The 15,823-nt window shown below is 32.7% G+C and overlaps 1 protein-coding gene across 2 annotated transcripts in view; it reads right to left on the reverse strand.

Moving 5' to 3' along the window:
- Positions 1-15,823, reverse strand: part of LOC143255613 (sodium/glucose cotransporter 4-like) — a 64,334-nt gene that overhangs the window by 27,206 nt on the left and 21,305 nt on the right. The gene's annotated exons all lie outside the window — the stretch shown is intronic.

The following is a 15,823-nucleotide window of genomic DNA, read 5'->3' on the forward strand; positions in this document are numbered from 1 at the left end:
TACAATCATATTATTATTGGAAAACTAGAGTTTTAATTAGCGACCTTCTCAAAAAAATAATTATGAAAATTTTATAGAAATATAGTATGAAAGACCAAGACAGAAATTATCGCCCCTCAATGGCACAAAGCTATGTCTGTGGACTCACACCGCTATAAAACGGATTTCGATACCCGTGGTGGGTAAAGCACAAATAGCCCATTGTGTAGCTTTGTACTTAATTTCAAATACGACAACAATAAAAACAAAAATTATTATTCTTTGCAATCACCGATTTTAATGTTAACTCAAGACCTTTATGTTGAAATAAAATACAACTGATATCACACAATGCTACATGTATGACACAACTAACTCTAGCCGCTAAATTAAAACTGACAAGTTAAATCCCCCAAATCTTAAAATATGTTTTCATAGAAGAAGGTTTGATTAATCTAAAAATCAGGCAAAACTATCACTCATAACGTAAAATATAATATTAATGATAAACATTCCTGAACAATGTGCAATAAACTGTGATAAAATATGCCGTTTGAGGCTAATAACATCCTTTACGCAAGTACATCATGATCGTCGTCAACTACACCCATTACATTAATATACATTGCCTAACGCAATGTTTTTAAGTTAACAATTATTCCCGAAAGACCGTAATAAAGTATATAAATATTTGGAATATAAAATAGCCTTTCGAAGCAAATAAACAGAAATTTTATAGTGGTCCATTTACGCCATGCTCATGCAAAGTGAATAGACATCAGCAGGATAATTTGACATCATGTTTTTCATTTCTTTAAAGTCTTACTTTTACTCTATTTGTTATTTAGATAGTCTGTTGAAACTTTAAAGCATATTTATTAATTAAGCATTTACATTCTTGTCTAGAAGCAAAGGTGAAAAATTAAAAACACTTTTCATATTTAAATACAATCATTGTAGTAAAGTCTTATTAGTATAATTTGGTTTACATTAAAAAAGTATAAAAATTTAGTAGTGATTGTTTATATATTAAATATATGTTGGAAAGAAATTCTAGCTTTATGGTTTCTTCTAGCCCAGTTATCTATACTGTTTAAATTTCATCCTATTGCGAGTATTATCATAAGATCAATTATTAAACACTGTACAAATCCATTATACCCTTTACACTGTCCCTATCGCAATGTTTTTTCAGTGTAAATCTTTTTACACAATGTACGTATTATCCGAATATCATTCTTCTAGTTCAACCTTATACTATTTTACTGTTTTTTCACATAGGCCCAGGTTAATCAAAAATTAAGTATCAAATTTCTAGGTAATATGTATTTATACTGACAAAATCTCTTCACTACAAATACTGTTATACTGTTTATATATTCTCCCTTACTGTTTGCTTTTTTGAAGAGCTTAAATTCCCCATTTATATTTTAAATATGGAAGTACTTAATGGTATGGATAGATAAAGATTCCAAATAAGTCACGCACTGAAAAACCACTTTACATAAGCCCCAAGCGAAAAATCAACCATTCAAATTATTCATTAACGTATATCCCTTTCAACGTCGATTAGGTCCTATTGAACGATCTCGTAATCATTTTGTGCTTCTTACAGTTTTTATGCTGTAACTTAAATTATTAAGCGTATCTCCCTAAAATTTTGTATTTTATCAGTAAACATTGCACAGCTTTAGTATGCAAAATACCACGTCTTTTATAGAGATTTATTGAATAATGCTTTTCTTATATATTTTTTCTTTTCGAACGTTAATTAGCCAACATGCAAAGTAATATTCATTGGAATATAAAAATACTCTTATAAATAAAAATTTTTTACATTTTTCAAACTATCGTGTGTCTATCCATCGATATGTAATGCTAATCATTGGATTGAACTGGGTTGAAAAGACATTAAAGTGCGTGCATAACATGTTTACCGCTTGTGACATATTTATTATAATATCAAAAGCAGACACTCACAAATCTGCAAGTAAGGTGGAAAAATCTTTTACTGGTTATTTGATCCATCCAGGTGCTAGACCTGATTATGTGATCAGGTAGGTAGGTAATAGACGAAAAAGTCGTTTTAGAACGTTTTGAATATTTATACTGGAAACGTTAGTGACGTTTTTAACGTATTAGTAGTATAACAACATACGAGTTAAATTTATTAGAATGAAACATTATTATTTAATAAATGAAAAAGTTAGAAAAAAAGCCACCTAAAAAACTCGTATATACCTAAATATTATTACAGAATGATTAAGCAGGTTAATATGAAATTTCAAATTTGATGATATGAGCTTTCTGATTATTTCTATAGTTTGCCATTCCCTTATAAACAAAGTTAAATATTTTATTTCATTCATTATTTCAATACCTTTCTCAATTAACGTTTTATTAAATCAATGAGATAAATATATTTTGAATTCGTTTCAGCTTTCATCCATTTACGCAGCTAAATTCTACCACTAATCCGAATTTTACTTAATTATTTATCAATTCAGAGACATGGAATTTATCTCCTGAGTTTACTTCTCTCAGTTTACAAGTTTAAGCATACTGGAGTGTTTAAAAAGCATTAAAGTTTTTTTCCTGCTTTAATTTATGTGAGAGAAAATGATCTCATGCTAAATTATTTAATGCCATCTGATATTTTTTATCATTCGAGTTTAGTCCATTCCAGTTAATTTAAGTAAAATATATTTCATGTTTTATGTTTCTTATTAGATGCATTGTATAATATGTTCCATTTTTATTAAATAAACATTCTTAACATTCATCAAATGAAATTCTATTTTAATATCTCTAACACGTTCACGCTTCTCACAAGTTTTGTAATTTCAAATTATACATCTTACACTTAAACCCTACAAATTCAGTTATTATTTTTCCATTGTTTTCATTTTTCATTTTACCCAAATCTTTTTAACTAAAGGAACACTATAAGAATCGTCTTTTAGATTGGTCTAAAGTATAAAATAATGTCTTCTTTTATATTCTTAGATAGGTCATCCGTTCTTAGATCGTAAGCATAAGAATCAGTATCTTGGTATAATAATTTTATATCATCACAATACTTTGCTCTCATGTATCTATAGAAGAAATCATACACCACTGTTTTTATAAGATCTGGATTGTCCATATTAACATAAGTTTCTTCATTGAATATTATTATTTTATTTATAGGAATAGTGGATGTTGCTACAAATATTGCTCTCTCCTTGAAGTTTGTTTTAGCTATTGATTTTTCAACTTTGCGTGAGAACACAAAAATTTTCATATATTCCATGAACTTTCCAAATACAAAGTTACCTGCAAATTTATAGAACCTCTTAAAAATCATAAGTAACTTTAGTTCTCAGTTGCGTAATTAGGTATAGATATATAAATTTGTCATTAATTACATTTCTTTAATCGCTATTCTGTTTCCTTGGTGATAGCGTAGATCTGAATAACAGTCAAGTAGTTCTCTTGAAAGTCTAAATTTACTTCAAAAATGCAACCTTTTCAAAGTCTTTACGTTCTTTAATTGTAACAATATTTGTATCACTCCAATTAAATTCTCCATAGGATAAATCGTGATTAATTTTCTACCTATATAAGTTATTAGCATTTAGGTAAATCAAACAAGTATATTCTTTATTACGATTCTAATCATCGATATATTTACTATTTGCTTTATTTATGTATTACATCACGAGAAATAACACAAAGCATACCTATCTCAAGTACTAAAATCATATCATATTTAGTAAATAATCCTAATTCAACATCATTTTTAACACTGCATCCCTTGTCTATTTTAACGATATGATCATTACATTCTCATTGAACTTTCTTGTAATTCAATTTTAGTTTTATTATAATAATTAATAACCACTTTTACACCAAAATACAAGTTCACATTCGGTTTTAGTATTATTTTTATTAAATATCTTTAGAGGTTTCAGCTCCACAAAGAACATACTTTTGTTAATAAAAAAAATTAAAAAAACAAACAAGTATCAAAAACAATATTGAAGATTTCGACCAACTTTCTGAATAACTGAAAGTAATGATGCAACATCAGAAAAACAGAGAAGAGGAAAGAGAAAAGAATATACCACAGTTCTATGGTGTATGTGTAACCATGTCAGTTTTCGTATATATACAATGTTATTGTAATAACCTCAGCAAGAAATCTTAAAGTAAAATATAGAATGAAATACTGATAGGTTAATAAAAGGTGCTGTCGATAACAAAATTTTCATTTTCAAATCTTTTACAATTTTTTTTCAAACCTTATAATATCATACATATTTCTTCTGCAAGATTTTTACAAATATGTTTTTTCGAACGTTTTTATATCTTGAAATTCTAATCCTATCACCAACTATATATTCAGCAATAGGAATAATTGTTACATTACATTGATTATTAAATACTTTGCATTCATTTTCTTTTTGACTTGCTTCAATTGAAGTTATCTTAAGGTATTTGACCACCGCTAGTACAGTGGTATGTTTATGGATTTACAACGCTAAAATCAGGGGTTCGATTCTCCTCAGTAGCTCAATGTGACTTTGTTATAAAAAAGCACACACACTTAAGGGATCTATGATATGAATTAAGATACTTTAATTTGTTTACAAGAATTAATTTCCTTGTATTATAAGATATTTCCATATTTTACTTTTCAAAATTCTATTAAATTTTTCAACTATCGAGCTTTAACTTTGTTTTAATTTGTAAGCCAATGAAAATTCCGATTGTTAAATACTTTGAGTTTTATTATCAATGAATTTTATTCCTTTATTAGTTTGAATAGTTTATTGTCTTCTTTCTTTAAATATTTCTTTTAATACTAAATACATCTCCGAATGTGAAATAGGAGTTTGTTTTATAAAATTAGAATTGTTTCATGTTAGTTATATATGCTTAACATTAATCATTAGTTTACTTTTCTCTTAAATTTAATGCCTCATTGGTTTGAGTTTAGTACATTTATTTTAAGGAACTAAAAATTATATCTTTTGAAGGGTTTGGTTAGAGGGAAGGCAGCTAGTCATCACCACCCACCGCCAACTCTTGGACTACTCTTTTACCAACGAATAGTAGGATTGACTGCCATATTATAACGTCCCCACGGCTAAAAGGGCGAGCTTGGTGTGACTGGAATTCAAACCCGCGAACCTCGGATTACGAATCGATTGCCTTAACCACCTAGCCATGCCAAGCCCTTTTGAAGGGAACAGAATTTGTTTTCTTCTTAATTCTAGTCTTCTGTTAATACCTTTCTCTGGACCATAATGTATTTCTTTCATTTTTTTTTCAAAGAGTTTTTTACTACAAGAGTTACACATTATTTTAACCATAGGTCTTTCATTTTTTGAGGTAGCTTTTTGAACACTGACTGATTCACTCTTTCTTTCACACTTTAAATAGTACATAATAGATTTTAGATTCAAATCTTCTTTCAGTTCGTGGTCTGCAATGTGTCTATCAGATGAATGCGATATTTACTATAAACACAATCTTGTTTGTTACATGTTTTAGTTACTATTAAATCACTTAAAACTAGATGCTTTTGAAGTTTGATAAAAAGTCCATTATATTAAAATTAAATTTAATGCAACACAGGATAATTAAACGTTTTGATCCAGCTAACTAGATAACCTACTTTTTTGTTTTTTCTCACTTATGTTCAGTTAATTTTGCATGCTTTGTGTAATTTTCTCTCGGAAATTACTTTAAGGTTTGTAAAAAATTTTCTTCCTTGAGATAATTTGTTCTTCTAAAATTTCAATGATTAAACAAATTTAGGATTTATTTGTATAAGTTAGACCTTTTATATTATTCTTTTCTAAAAAATATACGGCCAGGTGGGTTAAGCGTGCGACTCGTAATCCGAGGGTTGCGGTTTCGCATCCCTGTCGCGCCAGACATGCCGTTGGGGCGTTATAATGTGACGGTCAATCCCACTATTCGTTGGTAAAAGAATAGCTCAAGAGTTGGCGGTGGGTGGTGATGACTAGCTGCCTTCCCTCTAGTCTTACACTGCAAAATTAGGGACGGCTAGCACAGATAGCCCTCGAGCAGCTTTGTGCGAAATTCCAAAAAACAAACAATACTGTAACTAGTAAATATTTATTATCAGAATATAAATTTATAATTTTTTCAAAATACAAATATTTTGTTCACTAAATATTTTTTCATTACTTTAATAGATTAAAATTCTCTCTAACTCATTTCAGGAGATTTAAGAATTAATAATAAAAAATAATATTCTTTAATAGTTTGCTTAAACTTAGATTTACCAGTTACGATATTTTTTCTGTCTTGATGTTTATTCTGATGTTAGAGTGGAATAATAAGACTGCACTATACAAATCACTGATGTATTTTTCTTTCTTCTTTAAAAACGTCACTTACTTTGTTTTCTAAGTTGTGAACTGATCAAGATTTTTTTTGTTTGCTCAATCTAAGCTAATAACATTTATATCTTTTAAAATATTAAATAATATTTCTTTTAACGTTTTCATATAAATCATAAAAATTCTTATTTTTAATCGCAGATACAGTGTAATAAAAATTGTATAGTTTTCTCCTAATTTTACTGAACTAGGTTGTTCTAAATCTTTTGCTCTTAAATATAGATTATCGTGGTTTCATTAATCGTAAATTTGTTTTTCACTAACAACAAGAATGACATCAATATAAAGTTTAAATAAATATTTAAGTGATAAAGAATTTTCATTTGGATCTTTAAACTCTTTTGGTTCTGATATAATTTCAGATTTCTCTCTTTTGTTTAAAATAAGTTAGAAAGCTTCAATTAAAAATTAAACTACACATTAAACATAAATAAATAATCCGTGATGAAGCTAAAAAGTATAGAAATTCATTGAAAAGGCTATTAAAACTGAACAAAGAAGAAAGCACAAGGTATGAAGAAGAACGAGTGAAGTTTCAACAACCAAAACAGGAATCAAACTATTCCTCTAGAAATATTCAAGAAATGAGACAAAACTGAAGGAATTACAAACCAGGATTCACAACATTACAATATCATAATTAAAATAGCACTTGGTATTAACAGCTATTAAAGAAGCAAGTGTACAAATGATTGATTTAGATGAAAGATAAGATGTTCCATATTCAAAGCATAAGAATTTGTATTACCGTCCGAATTAACAAAACCTGACTTAAGTGAAGAAAAGTGAAAAAGAAGGAAGAGTAAATAATCTTTGGAAGTTGAAACAAATACTAAAATTAAGTATCTAGAATACTAAATAAATATTTAGAAAGAAAACCATCGGAAAGAGAAACATACTAGAAGAATTTATAAATTTGTATTAAGGGGCAATAAATCACATCAAATTATATTTTGATATATAAAACATTTTTCGATGTATGTTTAAAGCTATAACAATAAATTATGGAATAATCAATGAATTAGAGACACTGGCTGATAAGTTAGTAGTAGGGAACAACTAAAAATCCATATGATAAAATTGTTGACCTGTGTGACGTTACTTAATGAATAAGAAATAAATAATGAAGTCGGAGAATATTACAAAAGAGCTTTTAACATATAATGAGTTATGTTATAGCAAGTGTGCAAGTGATGATCGAAAAGAAAAATATAAAACAACATTTCACTTGAAATAGATTAAATCTAAAAAGCTTAATGAAATGATTTTAACGAAAACCCAAATAATCAGATGGAAAAGGGACCACAATATAAAAAGATAAAAAAATGATGAAGAGACCATTTTTATCCTTTTTATATTGGCAGTAGCACTGTCTAAGTAGGGATTTATCAGAGGTTATTCTTGAAATGGTATAACACTTCAATAGATCATCAGAATTTTACAAAAGTATGAAATGTTTCCATTTGTAACAATATAATAACCAAGTAATAATAAGTTCTGGAAATATATGTAAGTATCACAGGAAAAAGTTTGAATTTCTTGTTCTTTCTTCTTCATTGTTTCATGATAACTGAAGAACCAAAGCAATGACATCGAACAATTTAACTGAGGTTACAATTAGAGTATCTATTTTTATAATTATTATTAATTAAACAATAATAAATGATTTATAATAAGCATCGTTTGTTTGTGAAAAGTCAGAATAATTTTACTGATGTTTTAAATAAAACAAAGGAAATTTCTGAAGATTCTAGGGAAGAAAGCAAAAGATTATTGTAGATAAATACACTGGAAGTAAACTGAGTAACAGATTCAAGAAATATAAATGCCATTTTAAACAAGGAACTCCAAACACAATTTAAAATATTTTAATTTTAAATAGATAGATCTTATATATTTTCTAACTAGTGTACTTAGTTATTATTAAATTAATTCAACATTAAACATATAAGTGATAAAAATATATTCTATGCATTATATTTGTCCAGAATTAAAATTTCCGAAACTAGGTGGTTTCTCAATTGAAAACACATTATGTAATACTTGGCAATAGAGAAGATACGTTTTTAAGAATTCAATTTCATTTTAGTAAAATATGGACTGGATACTTTCTTTTAACCTGCCTCATCTTATACAAGTATTAAAGTTTTCAGACAGTTACAGCACAAGCAAAGCATTTAATATATTCTTCTATACCAATGCTTCAGAAAATCGGGGTAAATATCGAACAAAAAATAGGAATAAAGTTATGGATACTGATTAAACAATTCTTTGTATTCTTTTAAATAATATCACAAAACGTTTACATATGTGAAATTTGTTCTCTTGAGAAATAGAAGTAATAACACGAGTTATCTTGCTGTGGATAAAAGTATACTTTGTTATAAATGATACTTCGTTATGATTACATGCTGTTAAACTCTATCATAAACAAGCTGGATATAGTAGTTTACCTTAAATACTTAACCTGATGTTGAAATCAATTGGAGTGGTTTAAAAGTTAATATAAGTAATGTTCCGAATGGATAAAGTGATGCACATAAAGAAAAGGTGAAATATGAAAACATATGTTGTTCCTCAGTTACAAGGTAAGGAAAATAATCAAAACAAAAATTATAATTATTCTATACTGATAGTGTATTTCTGGTAGTTACTTACCCCCTTTAACATAAATAGATATTATTTTACAGTGTTGCTTCTATATGCTAAAATTATTTTGCATGCCACAGGCCTTGAGCTCCCACGTACCCCACAATCAATGTGGTTTAATTGCATCTCGTTTGCAATTCGTCACACAACAAACTTCCAGCAAAAGGAGTGTGACACACCATCGAGACGCATGCGACTTCCCTTTATTCGATTCTACTGAACTACCACTTCAAGTTTCAGAAGAAAATGAAGGACCAGTGTTCAGTTGAGATAAAGGGTAGAAATTGTGAGAGAAGTAAGTACATATGTGAAATATAATACATTTTCGTTATAGGAAAATAAATTGTGACATTTAATATGATGCATTACTTTCACTCATATAACCAAATAGAATCTCAGATTGAATAAGTGGAGAAACTGGTACGAGGAAAAGAAAATATTATTATTCAAAAACATCTGAAGAATCCTCTAAAAGAGGAGATCCTTGCATTAGAAGAACACAAGTGAAAGACCACACCACTTTTGCACTAGTGTAGAAATAAAGTGACACAAATACGAGTGGAAATTAGAGAAGCACATCAAATAGGAAAAGACCTATTGTTGGATGGGAGTCTAAACTGACTGATTTTAAATTTAAATTCCTTAGATGATCATACTGTGAGTGGCTATTGCATGATGGACTGTACACGGCACGTCAACTGCATCCAAAATTCAGCTAACAGGAATTGACATTCGTATGGAGAGTAAGATTAGGATCAAACCATTGGTAAGTAAACTACAAACCCAAACCCCTCCATTGGGAACAGACGTTCTTGTGGGGTTAGGGAAAAAATCATACCGGCAGCAAGTCAACTGAAACCAAGTGGGAATAGGAAAGAGGATCATGTCGTTTTCATTACAAGTTCAGCAGATCAGAAATGGGTATATCATGGTCACCTCTTTGCAAACAGGACACATGATATATATAACAAAGTCAGATAATTAAAAATAAATGTAATATCCTGCAACTTCTTTCACCATGACCCACAACATAGTAGTAATGAATAAGAGACCAATTGAGTGAGAGGACAGAAACATTTGTAACACATGCATGACGTTTTTATCAATTAATCCTGTTCTAAATCCAAAACCCAATCACTGGAAGACAACAACCATGTTGGGGTTGGATAAGGGTACCCAATTAAAGTGGTGAATTACAATGTTGATGGTTTACTCCAAAGCTTCAACATATCCACGTATAAATTTGTTCAGAATGGAAGCGTTAAATTAGAGAACATATAATCCTAACCCACAGAGCATCACTACCCTACTACTCTCAACTGACTAAATTCATTGGGTATCATATATCATTAGCACATTCAGACAGATATTTTAATAGTCCACAACCCCAGTGGCTTGGAACTGGAAGATGGTAAGGACTTCCTCACTCCACTGGTAGAAAAAGTGGGAGGAATAAAATGTGGTAGAGAATCTTATAAAATGTCAAGTTATCATGACATGAATGCAGATTTGACTAGTTCAAAATATTTGCATTTTATGTTGTTAGATTCAATCATTTATTTGAGTAGAGCTTTCAAAGATGAAAATAAGAAAAGGGAAAATAAAAAACCTTTTAGCATTTAATAGGGAAAATGTGAACACTATGAAATTAGCCTAAATAGTAGCTGGTGAAAAGTTTAACACCATACCAAAAAAAAGTCCTAAACAGGGTAGAAAATGCCCAACAAGAGGTCTCAGTAGTGAGTTGCACGGTCGTCATTGCGAATAACTGCAAACATTCGCTTTAGCATGGTCGACATAAGCGTTTGCAAAAGGCTGGCTGGAATGTTATTCCAAATGGTGAAGATGGTTTCACGAAGACCATGCACTGTTTGAAATTGACGCCCATTTTTATAGACTTCCCTTGCCATCCACCCCAAACATTTTCAATGGGGTTCAGTTTGGGCGAGCACGCTGGATGGTACAAAAGAATCACGTTATTCACCATGAAAAAGCCTTTGTCCTGCGGGTATTGTGGATTGCAGCGTTGTCCTGCTGAAAGATCCAGTCATTTCTATACAAGCGAGGGCCTTCGGTCAATGAGAATGCTCTCTCCAACATGCCAATGTAGCCAGCTGCTGTTTGACGCCCCAGCATAACCTGAAGCTCCATTGTTTCATGGAAGAAGAAAGCACCCTAGATCATGACGGAACCTCCTCCACTGTGTGGTGTAGAAAATGTCTCCGTTGGGACATTCTTATGGTGCCAGTAATGTTGAAAGCCATCTAAACCATCCAGGTTAAAGCTTTCACCTGGAGTATCGGCGACGCTCCGGGTATCAGCTACTTCCTGGCCATCAAAGACCAAGATCGAGAGGGGGACAGAATTATATTGCTCACTGATCTATGAGAAGTATCCCAGGTCAGTTTTTCAGCCTTCGTTGTCATGTGGCAGGCAGGATTCCACCACGGACGAGGATATCGTGGAAAACTTGTCGAGGTTTTAGGAATACACTGAGCAGCTTACAGATGGCAGGATCAAGTTACGCGAGAGCAGTGAAAGAGGGCCAGTTGGCTTGATCCAGTTTCAACAGGGGCACGCAGGTCTGGTAGCATCGACCACAGCAAGTCTGTCAAAATTACAGGAAAACGATCACTATCTCGTGGGTTATTGTCAACCTTCCATGAAAAGTGGGAGAATAGTGAAGGGGAGGAAGCTGAGAGATTAAAAGCATAAAGGATTGATTAGGCGCATGAAAATAAGTAAGTGTATATGAATCATTATTGAAATGAGAAAGGTTGGGATCTATGGAGCGACCCCTCCCATCAATATCAGTACCTTCCCAAAGGGGATTATGTCCATTAAAGTCTCACAGGATTAAAAAGGGATATAACAACTGTTAAACGAGAGCATCAAGGTCTGATTGATCATGGGTCTCCTCAGGAGACAAGTAGAGAGATGGTATGACCATAGGAAACACGGTGGGCTAAGGCCTCCAAGGGTGTGTCGAGTGACAAAGACAGGGTGAGCACATGCTGATCAACCCACAGTGCCACCCCTCCATGCACTCGTCCATCATACAGCCTGTCATCTGTGTACAAAAAACTACCTAAAGGTAATTGCATCAGCAGGTTTCAGAAATGTTTCCTGTGAGAATAGACAGAGGATGGCAGGAGGCAATCAGTGCCTTTATGTCATCCAGATTAGAACGTAAACCTCGACAGTTCCATGGTATGAAGGTGACCATTTGTATCTATATGTAGGCGAATTGGGTGGCGAGCCCTTCTATTTTTGACCACGTCTTTTTTCTTTATTTTTCTTCCAACCATTTAGGGTAAGAACGAAAGTAGGACGGGTGAGAACCATTATAATTGACGCAATGAGGGTAAATTTCACACTCAAAGGCATCGTGGTCTTTGCTATCGCAACAAGAACATGTCAAGAAGCCACGACACGATGTCTTCGAGTGATCAAGCTACTAACACAGAAAACATCTGAGAGGATTTGGAATGTATGACCATACCTTGCAATTATGATAACCTCTCTTGATAGTGACAGGTGTATGCAGTAATGTAAAAGTTAAAATGAGGACTTTTGTCATCATCATAACCCATCTTTGCAAGTGGAGATATGCCTCACTGCAAAAACTCCTTGAGTGAAAAAACTAGCAAGAATCTCCGACTTGAGGATGTTCTTTACATCACTTTCAACAATAACTTCTCGTGACGAATTCAAAATAGCATGAGGCATAAACTCAATAGGTATATTCCCAATCATCTTTGAATGCAAGAGGAATTCACTGTGTTGAGATATGAATGTTTCCACCAATATGTCACCAGAGCAAAGCTTTTTGACTGACTTCTGAGAGCCAGAAGACCTTCTAATCCCTTCTAAATACAAAAGGGAGACATTTGCTTTAAAGGTTTGTCTGAAAGAGAACGTAACATAAGAAAATGAGGTACAGGTGTTACAGATGAAGATTGTCGCTCAGTATCTTCAATACGTCGTAGTTCATCTATGGACTGTTTTTAACTATTTTAATAAAGTTTTTATTTGGAGAATCCATAACACAAAAAGAATGTTCTGGTGCCTACCGACTCCACCCACCATGGAGCTCTATGAGGAGATGCATTACAATGCCAGACAGGAACACTGCAGCAACACCAGGGTTTCGTGAGCACTCTACCCAAACACCAGCATTAGATACAATGCCCACAACACCTGCTGAGAACATACAATACTAGTACTTAGTTGATCCTAACCCAAGTGGACCAGCTGATTAACCCTAGGGGAACACACCAAGGTTACCCGTCTACAAGAATTCAAAACCAAAATTGTGTGTTATGGTTGGACCCTTCAACTACAAGGATCCTCTTTTCCCCTTCTCGGGTCACAACGCCGGCAAACACGTGTGTGGATGTTTAAATCTCAAAGGAGGTAAGCTGAAAGAAAAGAACTTTCCCTGGGAAGGTCTTTCACCATGTATAGGAATCTACACCAAGGAGCAGATGAAGCAACCACTGAGGATCTCTGATTCGGGGATGTTCTTCAAATCCCCCTCAACAATAAACTATTTTAATGAAATTATAGTAGCATAGGGAATAACCTCAATGGGTATAGCTTATAGCTTTCGAATGCAGAGGCGTTCACTGTGTTTTGGAGTGAATGTTTCCACCAAGATTTTCCCAAAACGTAACTTTCTGATTGATTTAGAAAATTCATCAAGCCCCTGTAATCCCTTCTGAATAAAAAAGGAAGACATCTGCCCTAAATATTTGTGTTATAAAAAGTAATATCAGAAAATTAGGTAGAGATGTTAAAGTAGTTAAAGATTGCTGTTCAGAATTTTAGGGCATAATTGTTTACTTATGATCTGTTTTTACCATTTTATTTTTATTTGGGTATTCCATAATAAAAAGAAATTTCAGAAATTTCCTACGAGGAGATGCACTGCAATGCCAGGGTTTCATGAGCACTATACCCAAACACCAGCATCAAACAGATTGTCCACAACACTGATACTCAGTTAACTGCTGCCAAAGTGGACCACACAAATTATCCTGGGGACCACCCCAAGGCTGCACGTTTACAGGAATTCAAGGCCAAAGGGTTAGGGTTGGACCCCTCAACCACCAGAATTCTCTTCTTCCCTTCACAGGTCGCCACCCACGGGAAATACGTGGGTGGATGTTTAGATTTCAAAGGAGGTAAGGTGAAAGTACAGAACCTTCTCTGGGATGGTCCCCATCATATACAGTAATCCACACCATGGGCAGACTATTCTCTAAAACCTATCTGGGGTCCTAAATTCTGAGGTACAATTAAGTGAGCTTTTAGACTTGGATAAACATTAGATCCCTGCTTCACAATTGAAGACTGGAGTGTTACTGGAGTTAGTTCAGGAATCAACTCTTTATGACCCAATGCCTCTAAGAATTTTGATTGCCCTGCAAGTTCAGGTCCTCAACACTGTACTGTATCATTACCTCCCCCAGTCCATATCCAATGGATCACTTTCTGTCAAAACAGCACCTGCTGGATGATACTTATTCTTTCAGCAGCATCTCCTTTGTCAGTCACTTAGAAGTAAAATTAAATATAATTATGGTTATACTACTACAGCTGGTAAATGCCTGGGAGTGCACCAACTGAGCTTTCTGAGTACACCAGATTGTAGCATTTCTTGGTCTGTGAACACATTATGAAAGGTAAAGGATCTTGATAGCTTCAACAAAGTCTGATCTCCAGGACAGGAATTCTTTTAAACCAAACATCTTTTTTGACACACTTCACTCTTCAATACCAAACTTCCTCTTGCTTATAAATCTTTCAACTCGTAGAAAATGTCGTTTTTGTACACTCGAAACTTCAACACAATAAACACAAGAGATAAAAAGTGCAAGGCAAATACAGTTTTCAACATAAACACAGGCACTCTGCAAATACTGGTCAATGCACGCAATTTTCTCATTACCTACTCTGTTATATTCTTAAATTCAGTGATTTCTCTTTCAAATTATGAAGTAGCAGCTACAGAATAACAGAAAAATCGCCTAAAACGTTTTATGGGGCAAAAAACGAATTATCTCGACCTTGGATAAGTTTGAAGCAATTAAAGAATATTCATTATTTTATGACCATTGAAACAATCATAACTTATATGCTACAACAACCAAAATAAAAAGTGTATTTTGTGCATCCCTACTAGAGAGTTCTCAAGTATGGTGAAAAGCATATTACGGATAACCAAATTAAATTAATAACCTTATTTCATATTGCATTATGTACTTATAACAAAACTGTCACTTTTCTCACTACAAAATAAGTGATGTGTTCCTGGGGCACTACCTGACTTGCCATTAAATAGCAAGAAAGTTCATGTAACACCATAAGATGACCTAGTTCCATGAGTAACTTGGGTGAGGGGAACTTACTGGCTCCAAGTACTCAAATTCTGTATTAAGAATATTGTTAATTAACGTGCACAGAAATTTTGAAATTAAATACTACGGAAGTGGGAAACATTGTATGCCTGCAATATTACCTATGTCAACAACTATTTTAAATTGTATGTTCAAGAGACAGAATCGTCAACTTACATGAATTTGTACAAGAAACTCTTACATCACGAGATGATCATTTCCTGTTTCAGCAATACCCAGCTGAAAAGCAGGGCAAAAATGGTACCAGCTCATGAGATAGTCATTGTCGCATGAAATTTTTCCGAAGCAAAATGATTAGTACACATTTACCAACTTTTGGCAAGAATGTCAACTATTTGCAGAATATCCGCGTGACAA

Source organism: Tachypleus tridentatus, chromosome 7, assembly GCF_004210375.1.
Source record: "Tachypleus tridentatus isolate NWPU-2018 chromosome 7, ASM421037v1, whole genome shotgun sequence".
Taxonomy (NCBI): domain Eukaryota; kingdom Metazoa; phylum Arthropoda; class Merostomata; order Xiphosura; family Limulidae; genus Tachypleus; species Tachypleus tridentatus.